At 39.6% G+C, this 23,197-nt stretch overlaps 1 protein-coding gene across 1 annotated transcript in view; it reads right to left on the bottom strand.

The window, feature by feature from the left end:
* Nucleotides 1-23,197, bottom strand: part of LOC137070425 (astrotactin-2-like) — a 620,747-nt gene that overhangs the window by 523,756 nt on the left and 73,794 nt on the right. The window lies entirely within an intron of this gene.

Raw genomic sequence — 23,197 nt, 5'->3', positions numbered from 1 at the left:
ACAAAACGCGTGACTGTCCCCCATCTGCTCCTCTTCAGAAAATTAAATTCGCTGTCCCATTGATCACGGTATTTACACAGGGTTTGGGTTTGTTGGCAGGAGTGCCTTCCATCTCTATCGTTAGTTACGTCCATCATCCGTCTCTGGGTCTGTTTTGTTTTTCCCCGCGTTGTCACTCGTCATTATCTGACCACACACACTATAACCTCGCGACAACGGCCACCTGTAGGCTACTGCAGAAGGCAGTTATCGCGAGGCTAGTTACAGAGCTCAGATTGGAAATGTTTTTTTGTTTTTTTACTCCGGTATTATTATTTTTTAATAACGCAGGTTAAAATACGGGAGATTTACGGGAAAATACGAATACGGGAGGACGGAGGGAAAGAAGGGTAAAATACGGGACTTTCCCGGCCAAAACGGGATACTTGACAGGTATGTTTTTGGGTGAACTATCCCTTTAAGCATGTCCTTGTATGTTTCAAACTTTCTTTTGTACTTTCTATACAGAGGAACTGTGCACATACAGATTAAAACGAAACGTTCGGCCTGTGCCTTGTTCTCTGTTCCCAGAACAGGGTCCACGATGAGAGGTGTCATTGGGCTCAAGTCCAGAGGAAAGCAGGGGACAGTGTCTCTCACCGCAGGCCTGTTTGTAATTCATTAGCGTAACCCCATTAACAACCGGACGTGTGCTGGGACTCGGCTGATAAAGGCCCCAAAACACACCCCGCATTACTCCCAGCAAGGGCAGCGGCACTGGAGGGCTTCGCCGGGACGTCCCATCCTGCGCACGTGTGATCTCATTAAGTCAGCAGCCAAACGTCCTTGTTAAGGCCCGCTGTTGATCTGAAGCGCTGCGCTTTATGCCCTCCATGACTTTCCAACAAAAGCCTCCCAATGCCCACAGTCAGCACAACACTTATTACTCGACTCCCGGCTCAAGTGCTTCTCCCGAAGAAAAGCAATCAGCACACTTGGCAAAGGCCGAGCAGCAAGTATCTGGATTTCACAAATCATATTCACACAGTCACTCCGGCCAGAACGGCCATATTGGTGGAGATTTCAATGACACCGCACAACAGAGAAACACACAAACGTGTGAAACATACGCTTGTTTTTCAGGAGAATATGCAAATGCTGGACAAGTTGTGTCGGATTTGCACATACTGTACATACACACATGAGGATATGACCAAACAACACGTGTTATTAAGATTCTATGCATTGTTTTTGCTAAAGACATGCATTATAAACGTAATGAGAATCATTCGCTGCAGACAGGGCCAACAGTAAGAGCATGTTCTGCGTTTGTATAGGACTGAACTTAAGCTTCATTTTGGAAACATTTATGCAATAGAAGTACTATTCAACTATTCAATAAGCTTTTAAACAGTACTTATGGGAATAATACACTATAATATATTAATATAATAAAAGAACACCCTTAACTGATACTAATTACATCAAATTAAAAAGTATATTATAGTTTAAATTAATATTAATTATTTAGAATATTTTTTGCCCTGTAAGTGTGTGTCTGTGTGTGCGCATGCGTGTGTGTGTGCATGTGTGTGTGTCTGTGTGCATGTGTGTATTTGTGAGGGTGCATGCCTGTATGTGAGTGTGTTTGCGCATGCATATATGTGTGTGTGTGTGTGTGTGTGCGTGTGTTTTGTAAGTGAGTAGGTGTGTATGCATGTGTGTGTGTGTCTGTGTTTATGTGTGTGCATGCGTGTGTGTGTGTGTGTGCATGCGTGTGTGTGTGTGTGTGTGTGTGTGTGTGTGTGTGTTTGCATGTGTGAGTGTTTGTGAGTGTGCATGCATGTATGTGTGTGTGTGTGTGCATGTGCGGGTTTGTAAGTGTGTATGAGTGCGTGTGTGTGTGTGCATGCATGGGTTTGTGTGTGTATGAGTGTGTGCGTGTGCATGCGTGGGTTTGTGAGTGTGTATGAGTGCGTGCGTGCGTGCGTGTGCATGCATGGGTTTGTGAGTGTGTATGAGTGCGTGCGTGTGTGTGTTTGCATGTGTAAATGTTTGTGAGTGTGCATGCATGTGTGTGTGTGTGTGTGCATGCGTGGGTTTGTGAGTGTGTATGAGTGCGTGCGTGTGTGTGTGTGTGCATGCGCGGGTTTGTGAGTGTGTATGAGTGCATGCGTGCGTGTGCATGCACGGGTTTGTGAGTGTATGTGTGCGTGTGTGTGTGTGTGTGTGTGTGTGTGTGACTGTGCGCATCAGAACATTGGCAGTTGCATGGCTGGGAAACAAGCGTGCATCAGCGCTGCTTATCCTGATAGAAGCTGGCAGGCCAGAAGCACTTCACTGTCTGCTGCGATGCACCTGGAGAGATCGGCTCAAAACTCTGTCCGTCTGCCAAACCTGCTTCAATTATTCACATCACCAATATCATCATAATCATCCACAGCTTGTAAAATTAGATTCAGTACATACAGACACTATCAACATTCAGAGAATTTAAATATGGAGGCATGTGACGGGTTCATGTTTCTGTTGGCTGATGTGGCATAAACTGTGTGCAATAAAAATATTATATGGAATACAAATTAATGAAGCAATAATGTATGAGAGCCCATGTAATATTGTGAGTATAGTCATGACTAAGAAAATAAAATAAAAATTCTGAATTGTCTCAATTGCTTTCATAAAATGGACACGATATTATATAAATAACATATATTATAGCACTGGATCAGAACTCAAATAGATCATTATCATGACCCAATTACTGTAATCCCATCAGCCTCATGTTTCATTCGCTGTCAGTAAACAGCAAATACAATCACTCAAAATAAGTCATTAATATTGGTTAAGATTTCCACTGATTTTTCTTTTTTCGGTATCATTTAAAAATACTTTTAAACCGGTATTAATTTCTACTTGATATTTATGAAACACACACCACTTCAGACTTCCTGCACTAATGAGACATTAATGAGACTAATACGTGATTATGAAAGCAGGAAAACACAAGCTCTTCTTATAATGCATTTCTTTTGAAGAGTTATGCACAAATGATATGAGCTTTTAAATGTTCTCCAGTGGGCTTATTGTATTCGAGTTCTTACAGTTTTACTCAAGGTTTCTTGAACCAATTATAATCTTATTACTTAACATGATACATTTTCATTATCTCTGACTGTAAATGATTAAAGTGCAACAATGAATGACAGATCATAGTCATATCCTTCAGAAGTATGATTTTCTTTTTAAAACAAAGTCTCTTCTGCTCATCAAGGCTGGATTTATTTAATCAAAAATACAGAAAAAAAAATATTTTTATATATTTAATATTGTGAAATATTGTTAGAATATAAAATGTGCTTTTTAGTCCAGTGATGGCAAAGCTGAATGTATTATTATCAATACTGAAAAAAATATTATTATTATTATTATTATTATTATTATTATTATTATTATTATTATTTTATTTTTTTATTATTATTATTATTTTTATTTATTTTTTACAGTACCCATTATTTTCAGGACTTTCATTCTCTGTTTCTGCTACTTCAAGTCTTCTATCCAGGGCCCAAAACTAACGTTTACCATACCTGCTGATAGCCGGTGACTTGAGAAAATGTACCAGCAAAAACTATCTTATGATACGTTATGCTTTTGTAAAATCTGCCAGTTATGACTCCAACATTGTAGATACCTGTGAAAATTCATAATTCTCCATTACAATCTCAATACCACAGCTAAAACTACTAGACTAAGTAATATAAATGTAAATTATAATTGTATTTTATTACAGACATTAAAACAGTCAGTAATAAGAACACAATTACATTACAATCAAAAGCACAAATGAATACAATATTAAGATACAAACTGAATAAACAGTGCTCAGTATGTTTTCAGGGACAGACATTTTATAAAGTAAGCAAATATAAAATAACACTGCAAAGTCTTAACTGTCTAAATGAAATATCCTCAGTAATTATCCTTATTGAAGTTATTAAAGTAATTCAGTCAAGAGCAGTGAGTCATTTTGTGGTTAACATTAATAACTCAAAAAGCAGAATATTAGGCTGCTGTCACTTTAAGACCGAATGCACGGATCCAATTTACTGATACTGATACACATGTATATTTTCTCAGCTGTTTACATTCAATAAAGACAAAACCAACAAGGATACTCATAATTTTTTTGACAGTTTTGTGTGAATTTTGCGTGAAGAAGACATGAAAGAGAGCTCAGCTTAGTATACGTCCACTGTCTGAGCCGCGGCTTTCTGTGTGCGCATCTTGGATGTTTGCGCACTAAACACTTTCCACACAGTGCGCGAGTAACAATGGGTGCGTTTACAAGCACGTTCTTAAGCCGATTATGCCTAATAAGCCGACAATGAACATGGTCTTGTAAACGCAGTAACCCATTTTCCTTTATCGGAGTAAGGTCATAAACGGCGTAAGCATAAACCGGTCGACATGGGTCGTTTTTTGCCTCTTACCCTGATTTCGCGCTGCATGAAAATGCATTAACCTGCTTTCTGTCGGCTTATTGAAGTGCACATGTGGGATAGGTGACAAACACGCAAACTTAGAGCAGATTTAAATGCATCCAGACAAAGCGAGCGAGCGTTTGCATCACATTTAACATCACAACTGACGTAACATTTAAAAAACTCAGAGTCAGATATACGGACATTATTATTTTTGACGGCACTGCAAGGAAATAACCCGGTTTATAAATAGTCATGTAAACGCGGTTTACTTGCGGTGTCCGTTTACTGGTTTGCATGTAAACGGGGAAAACTGGTTATTTTAATAAGCTGATATTTTGGAGTTATCGGCTTACTGGTGTGCATGTAAACACACCCAATATGAGCTCCCTTTCGTGTCAAAGTTTAAACTTTCATTATGATGCAGTGTTGGCCGGTCTACAGTACTATCCAGGGTTGCATTTCTCAAAAGCATCGTAAGCCTAAGTTTATCGGAGAGACCATTGGTGGCAATTGTTCTACGATCAACTTAAGCTTAAGATGCTTTTGAGAAATGCAGCCCAGAGCATTGTTCACCATTTTTCACGTTCATGCATTGTTAGAATTCCTAAACATTTTTTACTCACATTTCGGGTTTGGCGAGTGTTCGTTTTACACTCTGCTTATATCTTTAAATGACTTCTGAAATCACGACCATCGGAAGCACATACAAATGTGAGTGGGTCCTCCCCCAGAAAAAAAATAAAAAATACTGGAGTTGATGCCATTTCCTGTATTCTAATGCCTTTTAAGCCCCTTCCACACTGCGCGTCGGACCCGCAATATTCCAGGAACATTGCCGGATCGCCTTCTGTGTGAAAGCAACCACGTCCCGGGATTGATTACCGAATTGAACCCGGGTCGGGGACCTAGTAACATTGCGGGATTCGACCCGGGAAGAGCGCTGTGTGAACAAAAGCCAAAACTAATGCCGCAACGTGTACGTAGTTATCGTGCGACTCCTAGAGCTTGTTTTTTTCAATAATACAACCCCTCAGTGCCAGAAGAGCTCGTCGGTGTTTTAAACGCAGAGAGTGTTCGTATACAAAAGAAACTAAAATGAAACAAGCAGAAATGAGCGCAAACTGGACACAAGTCGAGACCACGGAGCTCCTTACTATCCGCGCTGAAGCGGAGATCACTCGCCGTTATACGTCACATCAGGATGTCACGTGTCAACTCGACCCGGGACCGTTACGGGTTGTGTGTGAAAGCGCACATATTACAGTATTTCACTGGCAGTGAGAATGGACCAAATCTAGCGGCCCGGGAACAAATGCCGGGTCGCATTTTCCGTGTATTTGCTGGAATCGCAGTATGAAAGGGGCTTTAGTTAAACAGTTGCTTTTATAGCCTAAAATGGTTACCACATACCTGGCAAGGTTTCCCAAAAATGTGCTCAATTACCAAAAAGGCCAAACAAATCCTCTGCCAAACAGTTCAGATAATGGTTAGCATTATAACAACATAGTGTGAGTGTAACTGCAATTCAATGCTGCAACAAAGACTACATGCTAGATGCCTTTAAAAGCAACAGGCAGACAAATGAGGAACATTCAGTTAAATAGCAGCTTGAGTAGTGAAGTATGTGAGCACACAGCCAGATCCACCTGAACAGCAGTTCCACTAAGATGCTCTGTTTGCCTTGCTGTGTAGCATTCGGCAGGCGTGAGAAGTGAAAACACGAAATGGACTTTAATTTATATGGAGTCTAGAAAGAGCCAAGTGGAATGGATTTGAGAAAGCAGCATGGGAGTCAATGCTGTGGGAATGGAGCTTCATTTATTAGAGCATTCCTTAAAGGTATAGTTCACCAAAAAAGGAAAATGACCATGATTTACACTCCCTCAAGTCATCCTAGGTGTGTATGGCTCTCTTCTTTCAGACTAATACAATCAGAGCTCTCTCTCTCTCTCTCTCTCTCTCTCTCTCTCTCTCTCTCTCTCTCTCTCTCTCTCTCTCTCTCTCTCTCTCTCTCTCTCTCTCTAAAGCCCAGCGAGTGGTCAGTGAAGGACGTGTTGACAAGTAAATAGGAGAATAGGGAATAGGGGGAGTTGTCAGCACTGGTAGGACTCAATGAGTCTCTGTATAACAAAAAAAAAAAATCAAAGATAAGAGCCGCCTCAAGAATAATGAACAATTTCTGCGTACAACATTAGCAAAATGCTCATATTAGCTCCATGCTTCACTGCACTCTTTTCAAATTAAATATTAGCACAGTTTAATGCCATGTGGGCGTCTTATTATACGCTGCAATAGAATCTCTGCTATTCAGGAGTTTTATTAAAATGCAAAAAATTACAAACGCCCAACAGAGTGCTATTTGTGTGTGCATTGTAATTTTGTAATATGTGCGCAGCACAGGTCTTTCTAATAATGTTGAGTATTAAGTCTCCAGCCATTACTGAGAGCTGGTGCTAATGAAGGCCGGTCGGCGGGACTAACTGGATCCGACGGCAGGAAATGCTCGGTTAGCTCTTCTGTCATCTCAGTGGTGAGAGATCATCTCTTCGCTGTGTGAAATTAAGCATTAATTATGAGCGAGAGCTGGGTTAATGCATATGCACAATTAGAGCAGAGTCATAAGTTATAAACAGGGTCGAAGGCTTGGAGGAAACAAATGTGTAAATGTTGCCAACAGAGATTTATTCAAAGTTATATTCCATGTAATTAAACTCTGGGGATGTGGTCATGCATATTTTCTTTTCTTTTTTTATTTCTGTGTTGTGTTATTTAATAGTGTAATATTATTCCTTTAACACAACACCAAATACTATTTAAAGACATCTTGACATGAGGAATCATGACATTTTTCTTGATATTTTGACTTAAAACATCCTACAGTATCCTGTCATTATATACAAAGCCTTTATTTAACCAAGGTCCAAACTTGGCTTGTTTTGATATTCTGCGACTGTGACGTCACATAGGGGAATATATACTAGGGCTGCATCCGAAACCTGGAAAATGCTGCCTTTGGAGGACACCGAATATACAATATACTTTATATATACGAATATAATGTTTGCTTCCCTTCCGGTCTCCTAAAATAGCTTCATCTGACCGATTTTTGAAGGCAGCATAGATGTGTCCTTTGCTGCATTTGATATCCCACAATCCTGTGCTTTCCATTCAGTCAGTTGAGCTGGGGGGAAAAAAGATGGCATCCAAAAGTTGCGTTTGCTGGTCAGTTTGTGTGTAAATGTATATATTTACAAACAATATCTAGCAAGAAATGACTAACGTAGTAATTAAATGTGTGTTTAGTTCCTCACCAAAGCTCTCTATATTTTGTTGTATATCATTAAACTGCTGCACTGCCTTAGAAGTCAATCCAAAATTGTTCCATGAGATGCCTTCGTGCACAAAACACTGCCTTACAAGTCATTTTCTCATGAGGCAGCTAGGCAACGAGTCAGCTGCCTAGGTGTTCGGACGCAGCCTATATTGCCAAAAGTCTTGGGCCGCCCCTCCAAATCATTGAATTAGGTCTTCAATCACTTTATGGCCAGAGGTGTATAAATCAAGCTCTAGGCCTGCAGATGCTTCTGCTTCAGATGCAAATATGGACGTAGTGTCCGTGACATCACCCATAGGATTCCGATAAGCCGTTCTGAAGCTTAAAGTAGGGGCGAGCTGGGCGTTGCCATCTTGTGAGCGAGTCATCGCGTGTCACTCACGGATAACAGAAAATGAGCAAAAAGGCGGGATGTGCGCGGAGCTGAGGTGACGCAATGACTATAGACGGCAGATAAATGGCTACCACTTGTAACCACGCCCTTAATTATGCAGAACTTTAAAGCTTTATATAACGTAAACGAATGAGTTATAAAAAAATTCACCCCCCTCACAGTTGTCATGAAGATCAAAATTAGCCTTATAAGCCAAAACCACAATTTGTACCAGGCTGTAAACATGTTTTTTTTCTGCTTTAAAGTTGAGAATTGTAACATGGGGCTCAATGAGATTCTGCTCCCTACTGGAGCCTGTCCCTAGTGGCCAGTTGAGGAATTGCAGTTTACATTACTTCCGTATTGGCTTCAAGAGAGATCGCGGGAGGTGGCCGCTTGGTTGCCACCTGTGCAATAAGTCCATTCCTGACATTTCCTCTCTGCTAAATATTCCACGCTCAACTGTTAGTGGGATTATAACAAAGTGGAAGCAATTGGGAACAACAGCAACTCAGCCACGAAGTGATAGGCCACTTAAAATCACAGAGCGGGGTCAGCGCATGCTGAGGGTCACAGTGCGCAGAAGTCGCCAACTTCTCTGCAGAGTCAACAGCTCCAGACTTCCAAACTTCTGTAGTCTGTAGTTCCAGTGAAAGGAACTCTTAATGCTTCAGCATACCAAGTCATTTTGGACCATTACATGCTCCCAACATGCTCCCAATTTCATGCTTTAAACTGTTTGTGGACAGTTGTGGCACATTGTGGCCCCTTCCTGTCCCAACATGACTGCACTCCAGTGCACAAAGCGTCGGTCCATAAAGACATGGATGAGCGAGTTTGGTGTGGAGGAACTTGACTGGCCTCAACCCGATAGATCAGCTTTGGGATGAATTAGAGCGGAGACTGAGAGCCAGGCCTTCTCGTCCAACATCAGTGCCTGACCTCACAAATGAGCTTCTAGAAGAATGGGCAAAAATCCCATAAACACACTAGTCTTACCAAAAGACCCCTGGCTGTTAGAGCTGCAAAGGGTGGGCCGACTCCATATTAAACCCTACGGATTAAGAATGGGATGTCATTAAAGTTCATGTGCATGTAAAGACAGACGTCCCAGGTTACTTCGACCAGGTTTGTCTGTATTATGTGCTCATAGTAAGACAGTGTTCAGCAAACAACTTTCTAATGATGATAATACACGTGAACAGATGTGCTCAGAATATGAATGCAATGTTTGTCATTAGGCAATTTTCCAAAGAAAAGCATTTAGCATTTATGGAGTCATCTGCTTGCCTATATATAGTGTACTTGATCAATGAGGTGTAAACTGAATTTGATCTTTTAATATCAATGTTTTAGTGCATTAAGTGTTTTTCGCTAAGCTTCCCAAATGTCCCGCTGTTTGAATTGATTGAAGTACGGCAGCAGGTGCTGTATATGAGCACAAGAGCCAAGCGCTTGCAGTTTGTTTATATATCATTTGAAATGTGATCAGAATAATCTTGGTTTGAAACAGATGGAAAATTGACCGGCCTGTGCTGCATTTCAGTGGATGTTTTGCCCTTCATGTCTCCACGCCAGTCACGTGACTGAAAACTATGAATACGTTAACAAGGCACAGTATAATGGAGAGTTTGCAAAGAAACTTTTGTATTACATCAGACAGCAGCTGCATCACAAACCGCATTTGAAAAATGCTTTTTCCGGTTTTATATGGACGTTTTACAAATACTTACTTGCATGCGATAACAAGCAGGCGTTTATACGGTTACCTATGCAATGATTAACAGTAGCCATTTACTGACACCATGAAATCAAAATGAACATAGAATGTGATTTATCATATCATTTATCATATTTGCATATCATTTTTGTTTTAAGATCATGATTCTTGTAATCTTGAATCAAAATATCTTGCAGCGACATCTCTTCTCTCGAGGGCGGGGCTACCTGTCACTCACATGAGATCCACCAATAGCAAACCACAATCATCCAAACAATTCCCTCACTTTTTAAAGAATTTCAAATTTTCACAATGACCCTGTTATAGCGATCCAACTTTCAACTTTTATTTGATAATTATTAACCTAGAGAGTCCAGAGAATTGTGTTGCAGTGGTTTTATTGAGGTTGAACCAAAAATCTAGGACTAGTTCGCTAGAGTAGGTTTTGGGAATAATCTACACTATTTAACAAACCATTCGAATGACAGCGGCAGTCCTAGAGCCAAAGATGCTCAGAATGAGGAGTTCATATGGTATGGATGTTGTGGGCATTGCGTGATTTAAAATCATTTACGCATTTGAAAAACATGAAGGCACGTTGGGGCCTTTCTCACAGTCCTCTAGTGTCTTCAGTCAAACAGACCGAATACTTTATACATAGGAAGACAGTGCACTCTGATTACTTATGAATGGGAAACAGCCTTCTAAATGAAAGAGCCAATCATTGGTTAGTAAAGTCATCTTGTCACTGCAGCTGCAGTTGGAAACTCCGGTTGCTATAGAAACAAGCAGTGTTCTGAAACATTATCCAGGAAGTGCAGTGCAGTTTTTTTTCTCAGGATTAGTGTTTAGAAGCTACATTTATGAGACAGTTGTTGTCAGATTTCATTGGTAATTTCAAATATAATATTTAATCGTAAGCTTTGAATGAAAATGTAACATCTCCCCATTAAAAGAGATAGGAGCTACGCTTGCATGCCGAGAGGCATTTCAAAGATGGCCGCCAAGTGAAATAAATGGTGAAATTAATGGGAGTTCAGCTCAGCAAGTTTTATTCTGATTGTTCTCCGATAACCTTGTCTGACAGCCGCTTGAATTTTATTGGCCGATTGTTTTTCAAGATACACAAATGTCATCATATAGAAAATTAAAGTACTTTGGACAAAGACGGCGTATGTCAGATATAACGGCTATAGCCGTATATGTTTTTTAAATGTTTTTTCTTCATTTTATAGCACCACCAAGTGGCCACTTTCCACATCCTTTTTCACACTACCACAGACCAAGTCCATATATATGTGTGTGTTTACCAAGTTTGGTGAAATTATCTAATTTTGTTCAACAGGGATAGTCTGGAGCACAAACACTGCATGAGATTTGACCTGAAGTTTAAAAGGTTTGTTCAAGGTAAAACGTAATGCAAACATAACCAATACGGAAATACATCACATGGCATGTGTCTCTCAACACATAATGATCACAGTGATGCTGATGAATGAGACGGTAGACGATATGACTGTACATTTCCTATGAGAGTTTCTGTCCATGTGAATGAGACCATATTACACACCGCAGAAACACAATCACATCTGTCCTCAGGTGCTTCGCAGGAAGAAAATCGCGCTTAGGGTTTCTGAAATGTAAGAAATATGTAAAGTGATTTAAAGTTTGCTATAACTAGTAGATTCTTGATGTGTAATAAAAAAAATCTAGATTATATAAGCCAACGCGTGTTATACACACTGTTTTATCTCTTTAGTGCAATTCTTGATTCTGATTGGTCAGTGAAGCATTCTATGGTCATATGTGTTTGCATAATGATGAAGATAGTTATGTTACATTGTAATAATATTTCACATTATTGCTGCATATACTGCAATGCAGACAGATGAGCATGCTAAACATTTGAAAACAGGTAGAAAGGAATAATTGTGTGCGGTAACATGAAACAAATCATTGAATCAAAGTATTCCCCAGTCTGAACAAGTTGTGCGCTTCTCAAGAAAAATAACAGCAGTGCAATTTTGACATCAGCATGTCATTTCAGACGGAGCATATGAGTGTTGTGACTTCAGCAGAGCGGTTTCATTCCTAACAAGCCCTGAAATGAAAACAAACTGAGTTTTATAATGAGAGACAGCACTAGCAATTAACATGAACAGAAACTGGTCTATTAATACCTCGCCCTTGTCTTCTGAAATGAAATCACTGCTGGCGGCTCCGTCTCGCAGTCGCCCGCTAACATGTGTCATTCATTCTGACACCGTCCCAGAAAGACGACGACGACACCGCGACTGTTTGTGTGTTTGTTCAGCAACAGCCTCTGGCTCAGAACTAACTCAAACCCGCGTCAGTAACCCGTCACTTCAGGTGGGCATCAATCAGACGCTGGCACACACACACACACACACACACACACACACACACACACACACACACACACACACACACACACACACACACACACACACACACACACACACACACACACACACACACACACACACACACACACACACACAATACCCTTATTGGCTTTTCTTCTTTTAGCTGCTCGCCTCATAATCCAAAGAAAAAAGATTTAGGTATCATCCGAAGCTCTATTCATGATATGATACAGTCGGGTAGAATTAAGTCATATTTTGCGCTATTGAAGTCACAACAATTATACGCTGCGTCTAAAATGACATGCTTTATGTTTAAAATCACAGGAAAACTAATTCCGCCTTATTTACTTCCTTAACACACATAGCTTCTTTGAAAGGGAATCATTTTTTCAAGGGTTATTCCAAAGAAGCAAAAACATGTTTTCTTTTCGGCAGATTCTGGGGCTGAACCGACTTTCTAAAACCTTCCAATAGTGAACACAATATTTTAATGCTGGTCAGGGGTAATGTAAGAATGCTAACGCTAATAATAATCCATTTTAAACTACATTCACATCAGCCTCCATTCTCATGAAAAGGAAAAAATCCAATTCAATCAATTGTAATTTTTTCTTGTTTTTTTTTTTGTTACAATATTTAGTCAGTAATGGAATGCAAATTGATCAATTAAGTGCAATGAAAGTTTAACTGCAGGTTAAAAAGCTGTCAACTCTGAAGTTAATTTTCTATTTTAAGTTTTTTTTTTTATCATTATTTTTTTGTTGTTGTTTTTTTTACTCATTCAACGGCATCAATACAACAGTTTCAGTTTTGTATGGAAATGAACTGGGCTGTTACTGCCATTTCATGTTGACTTTTAAAACACACTCAGGCATTGAGAAAGGTCATGAAACGTTTGCCATTTCTCAGTAAAAGCAGTGGCTTTTATCTCACATTTAGTGTCTTTCTTTTCATCATTAAAGTGTAGGGGACTCGGTTTGCATCTTTGTCTATTTTTTTTTCAGTCTAAGACTCTTTGAAGACTCGCTGAGATTGTGGCTCTTTTCTTCTTTAAACACATAACATGATGGTGCAGAGCATCAATTCCCACCAATACCTTGCATTTCTTTTGCTGAGGAAATATGTATCATGATTCATACACTTCTATAAATAAATATATTATACATAACTTACAACAACATATGTTTTTACACTACTTAAACTCATCAAAATAAGCTATTTTTAAAGTTATACAAGATTCAACTCATTTTTTAAAGTTGAAATTACTTAAACATCCAAGTTGATTATGCTTAAAAATGTATAGTGCCAACCTGATCACACATAAATGCGTATAAATAGTACGAATGTACAATGTCGTGGAATGTATACGCCAAAACTCATTTTGGCGTGCATATGATATGCACTTTATGGCGTATATATGACACACTCTCTTGGGTAGGTTTAGGGTTGTGGGGTGGGGGGTTCGTATGTATAATACGCCATAAAGTGCGTATCATATGCACGCGAAAAACAGCGTATCATATGCACGCCAAAATGAGTTTTGGCGTATACATTCCACGACATTGCACACTCGTACTATTTATACGCATTTTTCGTGAGATCCGGCTGATAGGGCAGCAACCTCTTTATACAGCGTATGTGAATATTTTACACACACACACACATATATATACGCTGCTCTCTCATGCTGCTGTCATTCATCTGGTCGTCCTGTCCTTCGTCAAGGTGACCTGCGTTTAACATCCTATTATCACACACTCATAAACCTCCACTGCTTGCATTACACTTTTAATGCAATCCTATTCAGCGATAATACAATTTAGCCTGGGTGCGACACAAAAACTCCCTCCCTACAAGAAAATTAGCATCATTACGGAAACAATGCCGCTGATGTTTATGGCTGAAGTTATAAATGGTTTGTCTTGCCACTATTCATGCAGGATTACAAGGGCAGGCGGCCAAAAAAGGCCTAATGTATTTAAAGTGACACATTAAAAGGATAAACAGTAGCTTTATCTCCAAAGTACATTGACTTTCGTTGAAACGCAGCAAAATCTCATTAATGAAGCAGCTGGCCAAGTGATTACACATCTCAGCATCTCGTGGGGCAGAGCCACCGTGTTGGAGAGGAAAGCAGGTCATAATCATACACACATTAAGATATCTAATCCAGTGTACAGGGCTAGACCTCCTTTCCAGTTGATTCACACACGTGGGCTGACTATAGCAACTGCTTATGAGAAAGTGAGAGCAATTCTCAATGCGTATTTCCCTCTCAGACTCATCTTTGAGTATTTGATTGGTTTTGATCATTTGGGAATTGATTTGCATTTTCGTAATAATGTAACTGATCCCAAACATTTTTGCCTGGGTAAAAGAGTTAAATTTGGAAATGTAACTGAAAACATGAAACTTTTCCCTTCTTGACTCTTAAATGGGTCATGAACTGAGAAATCAAATTTCCCTTGAGCTTTTGGAAAATAACAGGTCATCATACTATAAGAATGTCCTGCAAATTTCAGAACTGAACACTTCCTTGTTAGTCCAAAAAACAGCTTTTATTGTAACCAAGCCCAAAGAAAGATCAACTCCTATTTCATCATCACATCACTGGCTCCGCCCACTGGAGTTTTAGGGTGCGTTCACACTTGTAGTTCGGTTAGTTTGATTCGTTTGGTCCGGACCAAAAAACAAAATAAAAATATAGTCCTGGTCCGCTTAGCGTTCACACTGGCATTTTTAACAGCGAACCTAAAGTTACGAACCAAAAGCACAGGGAGACGCTCACAACCTGATTGGTCGGCTTACATGACGTAGGACCTCGCTGACTGAACATTCAAAACAACGCTGTGTGCCGGATTAAACGCCATCATTTTATGTGTGTACATATGGCATTATTTTTACCCACTGAGAACTCATGAAGAGCTCATAAAATGTTCAAAACATTCAAAACAACAGCAGCAGGATTTCCTCCGTTGTGCAGAAAACAGACTGCCGTCTCTTATGCAAAACAGTTCTGTCGTCTGTACCGTCAAATGGACAACACCATTATCCAAAAATAACAAAAACTACGACTTTATTCAGCATTGTCTTCTCTTCCGTGTTAAAAGTTTTAGTTTTTGTTATTTTTGGACCCAAATGTATGTTGGATGCTTCAAGAGACTCTAATTGACCCACTGATGTCTCATATGGACTACTTATATGGACGCCAGCAGCCATATGACCCTGTAGCCCAAGACTGGTTTCCCACTGAAGCTAAGCAGGGCTGAGCCTGGCCAGTACCTGGATGGGAGACCAACTGGGAAAACCAGGTAGCTGCTGGTAGAGGTGTTAGTGAGGCTAGCAGGGGGCGCTCACCCTGTGGTCTGTGTGGGTCCTAACACCCCAGTATAGAGATGGGGACACTATACTGTCAAAGAGCACCGTCTTTCAGATGAGACGTTAAACCGAGGTCCTGACTCTCTGTGGTCGTTAAAAATCCCAGGATGTCGTTCGATTAAGAGTAGGGGTGTAACCCCGGTATCCTGGCCAAATTTGCCCATTGGCCCCTGTCCATCATGGCCTCCTAATCATCCCCCTCTCCTGTTTGGCTCAATCACTCTGTCTCCTCTCCACCAATCAGCTGGTGTGTGGTGAGCGTCCTGGCGCAATATGGCTGCCGTCGCATCATCCAGGTGGTGCTGCACATTAGTGGTGGTTGAGGAGATCCCCCCCTTAAATGTACAGAGCTTTGAGTGCCTTGAAAAGCGCTATATAAATCGAACACATTATTATTATTATTATTATTATTATTATTATTATTATTATTATTATTATTATTATTATTATTATTATTATTATTATTATTACTTTGATGATGTTTTTATTCCCTTTCTGGACATGGACAGTATAGTGTGCATACACTTGCATACGCTCTCGGACTAAATATAAAATATCTTAAACTGTGTGTGAAGATGAACGGAGGTCTTACGGGTGTGGAGCGACATTAGGGGGAGGAGTTAATGACAGACATTTCATTTTTGGGTGAACTAACCCTTTAACTTCCAAAGGATCCTAGTGCTAGGAATGCTTATTTATTTTCAACAATGTGATTGTCTCAGTCGAGCATTATTTATTTGTGTTTGGTACATTTCATTGTGGATTCTTTGGTAAATCCGTCGCAAATTTGGTGTAGGCTTTGCAAACTGTAACTGCATTCATACTACAATGCTCATCACAGCAACCGTTCATGCCGCAGATTGAAATATAATGCTATAATCAACACTTTTCAAAATTAGTTAAGCCTGACAGCTGTAATAGTAAAAACCTAATAAAGGTTTTCGAGAGAGTTCTACATGCAACAATAGTAATTTCATATGCAAAGATGTTAGCCAATCACAGCAGTGGGCGTTTACACTGAAGTCTCACAGCAGCCAATCACAGCAGTGGGCGTTTACACTGAAGTCTCACAGCAGCCAATCACAGCAGTGGGCGTTTACACTGAAGTCTCACAGCAGCCAATCACAGCAGTGGGCGTTTACACAGCAGACACGCCTCCTTCAAGCAGCAAGTTCAAATCAGAGGCTAAAATCAGGGTAGGGAAAATGCCTTAAATTTCTAAATTATGACCATTTTTGATGTACAAATCATAAGTACATTATTGAGAGACTTTTTAAACCAATAAAACAATGCAGTCCATGACCCTATTCATGACCCAGTCCATGAATAAGTCAACATTAAATAAAAACATTACTATCAATGTGGATATGTTTCCATGAGCTCAGCAGTTAAGCCTTCCAGTAAGGTTTATTCATCAGATTTACAGTATTAAACATGCACAGATAGCTTCAGTTTCTACTATAAAGCGGCTCTCTAGTGTATTTGTGCTTTCACTAGAACCTGTCCTCGACAGACCCGAAAAGAGGAAATTAACCGGCGAAGATTTCCTCCTCAAAGAAGGCAGAGACTCAAAGCCACACCCACCTATTACATCATCGCCACCGACCAAATGTAGTTTGAGGGCGTTTACCAGGTGAAATTGTTTTTTTTTGGCAAGCAATTTGCCAAGCTACTTCAAACTCCTGAAACAAACTTAAGTTTTGCCCTGATTTGGTTTGCACTGTTTGTTCTACTCTTGAAGTATATCAGCGTCTTGAGCCACAGCAAGCGGATAGATATTTTGTGTCATGTATCATGAGTCTGCACACTACTCATTGTGAATGTCATATATTAGACATAATAAGATAACATTAGCACCACTGTGCAGATTTATACATGATATATTGTCAGTGAATTTCCTTTTACTTGGCTTCAGTGGAAAGCATCATTATGTGATCTGTATCAGTGAAATCAAGACAAATCTGCTCGATCTCTGCCAGGAGATGGAAACAACAGACATCGAGCAGACGCGCCGCCTTCTCCTGTTCAGAAGGAAAGAGGGCCATATGGTGCCCGGAGGGGCCACAGCGAAACCGTGTGCTTCCTCTGACAGGATATATGCATGGAGCAAACACAGGCACCGCGTTTATCAATATCACTATGCCAGGGTTGGGAACGGCTGCCATGCTTTTGCGAAGGTGAGTGATTGTGAGCACACACTACTGAGTGTGGCTATTGAGGGCAGTTTCTAAGCTATTGTATGTGTGTACTCACAAAAACTTCAAGATTGATGTATCTGAATTGCGTATATAATTTCCATCCATTTGGAATACATCGTTTTAACATAAACCAGTAAACTGAATGTGATGCATATTTGTCACTCATACATAAATGAAAAAATCAAAACACTCAATATGCGTAACCTTCGTTTATATCAAAACTGTTATCCAAATAAATGGAAATGTTATGTGCAATTCAAATTTTGAACTTTACTTTTCTTTTTTTTTGTAAATAATTGCCATCCGCCGGCATTATTTTCACACAATTTTAATGGCCTCCAGAATATTTTGATGAATATGAGTATGAACATGCAATCATCTGCTTTTAAACAAAACATATGTTATTCTAACTTCAAGAATATTTATCAACACTTGAATGTGGGTGTGTTTCATAAAAAAGCAACATTTTGAACAAAAAGCTGAAAAAAAGTGTTTTGTCAAAAAAAAAACCTCCATCCAGATGGGATTCAAAACGATGATAAAAACACTGAGTAGATGGAGTCCGTCAACGGCCCAAAGCTTTACAGTCCTAGAGCTCATCCTGGGGCCACATTTCATTCAGTAACATTAGACAGTTTTGATTTAATGATTGCGTTATTTATATATACATATAATTATGATTCACTTATCTTTGCTTCTTCTTCACCTGTGTTTTGATTCAGAGATTATGTACCCTCAGAAGATGTGTCATAGCACCCCTAACATATAAAACCCGGCGCAATTCTACTCCAGATGGGACGCAAGGGTTTTTTCCTAATTTCAGAACGACGCAGTTTTCATTTTCATGTCCAGCTCCTCGTTGTTTAAATATCAAATGCTCTAACACATCTGTTCCCCCATGGGCGTCTGGTCTGAAAACCAGGAGTGTTCAGGAGCATTGCTGGAGCGTTGCTATTGTGATGAACTGAAAACCACTGACCACTGACCAACACACACCTGCTCTAAAGTCAATAGTGCAGTATTTTTTGTGTTAGTAATATGAGTCTATAGGTGGTGCACAACACAGATACACTCTGCTTATTACACACACAGGAATGCGCAGCAGCACACAGAAGTTTAAATATAAAAAATAAAATAATCCGTTTCTGGAGAAGCGTTCAGTCTTTCCTCATGTAAATAGTGAATCTGCGTCGTGTGAGCACAACTGGCACTTAAAGGGAATGGGAGATGAGACTCTGATTGGTTTATTGCATGTTACACCCAAAACACACCCAGTAGTGATTAAGAGATGAGGGACGACCCTTTTGGACCATGTGCCTGGCGTGCCAACTGTAGCAAAAGTGGATTCGGACACGCTCTAAGAGCTCCTCCGCCATGAGCTGCAGACCATGAGCTCAGATTGTTAAATGTGTCATGAACTGGCTTTTTTATTTTTTTATACGGTTGTCTGAGGTCAACTAATGACTTTTGTGTGTTTTCTTACATTCAGAACATCATAATAAATAAGTAATAGGCTATTTTCTACACTGGTTTTGAGGCCCTCTTCTGATAGCAGCGTTATTATGGGCGTGCCACACTGGAGACTTGGACATAAACGCCCACAGCTAGGATTGGATAAGATTTGCATATTTAATGAGCTTCTGCTCCCCTGTCCGTTCAGTTCACATGAGGGAGGGATTGGTTTGAAAGTGGCTCTCAAACGTCTTTATCAAACAAAAACAGGGATTTATCTTTCATCCACCCGCGATTGATTAGAATATTATTTTTGTATTTTACTTGAGCCAACTTTTATATGTGAAAAGCAAAGTTGATTACTTAATTCATGACCTCTTCAAAATAGGGCCCTAAGTTTAACTTAGCAAAGTACACTTGCACACATCTCCTCGACAACACACGTGATTTGAAGAATCATTCAAAAGGTGCAGGACAAGTTACTCAGTAAAGATGATAGCTGGGCTTAGGGATATGTTTAAATGATTAACTGAGCAGCAGTACTTACCCTCAGGCCATGCACTGCAACTGTGTGCTATACGTCTCTCACAATTTTTGTGAGGCTGCGGTGACGGGGCACGGATGGGAACGCTTGTACAATCTCTGTGTGTACATGAGAAAAGTCCATGTATTGTAAATGAAGCGGTTGAAAACTTAAACTGCCGAAACAAGTCATTGTGCTTTAGTTGTCTGAGAACCATGTAGATTCTCAGAGAAATGTTTAACATCAGTCCGTGCATTTGCAGGTGATTCCAACAGCAGATGCTGTTAAATCAAATCATAAAAAAGATGAATGAAAGTCCTTTGGTGTGGAACAAATGATGACAGAATTTTCATTTCCGAGTGAACTATCCTTAAAAGGGTTGCTATTACGTCTATTTTTACAAGATGTAATATCAGTCTCAGGCGTCCCCAGAATGTGTGTGTGAAGTTTCAGAACAAAATACCCCATAGATCATTTATTTTTTACCATGGAAGCGTAGAAAGGAAAAATATGCTGCTTGTGTGCATTGGTCTTTAAATGCAAACGAGCTGGTGCTCCATACCCTATCCAGAAGAGGGCAGAGCCTGTACAGCTCATGCCTCAAAAACTTAAACATACAACTAAGATCTCTTTCACGTCTTATTGTGCTTAAACTGTTAAACACACACACAAGGTTATGTCAAAAACACACTCAGTTCACATAAACACAATTGATTATATCTGTGAACATAAAGAAACCGCATGTGTATATTAGATCTGTGTATTCAAGGGACAGTAGCATAAAATACCATACCTACTGCTATATCTGCTGTTAATCAAAAGACAAACAGAAAATCACTCATTGCTCTCGACTGAATGACTTTAGTAGCTTTAATAAGAACATATTTCTTGTTTGAATGCTCTGGTGAGGAGATAAACATGGCGGACTATGTACCGCTCTCTAGTGGCGGGGTTTATGGTAATAGGGCGGAGTCCACCAGAAATTGTGGGCGGGGCCTAAACACACATAACGGCATATTGCATAGAATATCCAAACTGCTCATTCTGAGACACTGCTTATGATTTATGGGCATTAGAATAGTGGAGTGGGCTGTGAAGTGAATGTGAAGAGCTGTGTAATGATCACAGTGAAGAACGATTATATCTAGGATGCATTTGCCACATATGAAATGCATTCACAAGAATAGAACGCACTGATGCACTTCATATGGTAATCAGTTTTGGCCTTGACATCTTTAATGTCTCTTGGACATCATTTATTTGTGGCTGCCAAATGAATTGCATGTATTGCAATATTACGTTTGCCCTAGCTCTATACAAGTTTTAATAAAGGCAGCATAAGTAAAGCATCCAATTAAATATGAATAACCAAAGAATTCAAACTCATGCAAGTGATCACAATAACATTTTCCATGAAAGAATAAAAGGATATCAATATCATTAATGCATGAGACCATCACCTGTAGAAATGACCTCTACACATTCCCAAAGAAGATGAATGCGTTTCATTACGGAGATATTTTAGTTCCTGCAGAGCAAAGAAAGCTAATACATGATGGTGAGAAACACAGATCATAATACCAGCAGGAGTTTTAATTAAACTACACTGATTAAATCAGACCGTGTTTCATCATGTTTTCCAAGCATCCACCATAAAAAAGGACTAAAAATGATGTGCCCTTTCATGCTGCGATTACCTTGAGCTACTGAATGTGGACCATTTTCAGATGTGTTTAATAATTGATGATCTTTACAATGCAAGTGAATCAATTCTGAACTGACTTCCGCTGAACAACATCTGAAATGTGCCATTTTGAAGCAATCTGTATGAAAGTGCTATATAAATAAAGGTGACCTGTGATGTGGTCTAGAAGTCCAGAAACACTGGGCCTCATTCATGAAACTTTCATAAATATATGAGCAAATTCTAAGAGAAAAAAAATATAAGAGTAATTTGCACATAAAATGGACCTTTATGAAAACGCTGCTCCAGATTCACAAACGCTTCGTATAGCACGGATTCGTTAGTTAAACGTGTGTATATTAATGAATTATTACAAACATGCATAAATAAGAAGTGTGTGCCCGCTCACTCTTAATTAGCATAACACCCGCCCATGAGTTACAACTGCAAATGACATGGTCAGGACCGCTGTGGACTCTTTCTCAGGTTTGGATCCAGCATTTTCCATAAATGCTAGAGTAATTGGCCATATGACTAGCAATACATATTAAATAATCGTGTATCCACCAAAGCATGTTTTAGCCAGCTAAACACCTTGTGCTCTTCTGAAATCGGCCAGCTGGTGGCGTTTGAAAGCACTTTGCAAAGGCAGCGTTTTTCTACGAGATACTTTGGTAGCTATGATACAGAATATCCATGGCAGTAATGGGTTACTAGTATCTATTTTTTAAGAATATTACTGAATTTAGAAATGCAGAAATGCAATTCACCAGTGATCAGCGCGAGATGCATGCGGTACGCCTTGCTCTGATGTCAGGCTGACGTATATCAAAAATCTCTCGCGATGGCGAGGCGGACGAGTCGGATTCTGCAGTCGAGCGCAGTTGCTCTCCACCGACTGTGCGGAGCAAAAGCATGATGGGAAAAAACTTGCTGACGACATCTTAATGCTTATTATCATATTATCAATGCTTATAATAATCCCCATATCCTGATTGGCTTAATCACTCCGTCTCCTCTCCACCAATCAGCCGGTGTGTGGTGAGCGTTCTGGCGCAATATGGCTGCCGTCGCATCATCCAGGTGGTGCTGCACACTGGTGGTGGCTGAGGAGATTCACCTCTTCAATGTAAAGCGCTTTGGGTGTCTAGAAAAGCGCTATATAAATGTAATGAATTATTATTATTATTATTATTATTATTATTATTATTATTATTATTATTATTATTATTATTATTATTATTATTATTAGTTTAACAACTGTGATGTATGGTTCTTTTTTAATATTTGATTTTAAAACTCTGATATCATGTTTTTATGTGTATAAATTATGTGTGAATAGTCTCAAACTCTCAGAGAGTGTGATCTCTCTGTTGGTTATGTGATTGTTGTCATATTAATACAAATATATAAAAACATGTATGTAATTAAAGTAAAAAGGCTTGATATACAGGTCTTTCGAATGGAAATAAATAACAAAAACTTTGGGTGTCTTGTTATTTATTTTCATATAAAAGCAACAGAAGTTAAATTACATCCAGTTTATCAGCAACAGAGCGCACGAGTGTGAATCCCGCGATATCTGAAACTGATCTCGCAGGTGTCTGATCCACTACGAGAAGAGAGAACTGTAATCTCACACATACACACACCTGATCTCACAGGTGTCTGATCCACTACGA

Source organism: Pseudorasbora parva, chromosome 3 (genome assembly GCF_024679245.1).
Source record: "Pseudorasbora parva isolate DD20220531a chromosome 3, ASM2467924v1, whole genome shotgun sequence".
NCBI lineage: Eukaryota > Metazoa > Chordata > Actinopteri > Cypriniformes > Gobionidae > Pseudorasbora > Pseudorasbora parva.
The sequence above is the reverse complement of the archived record's forward strand: the minus strand, read 5'-3'. Positions and strand labels throughout refer to the sequence as shown.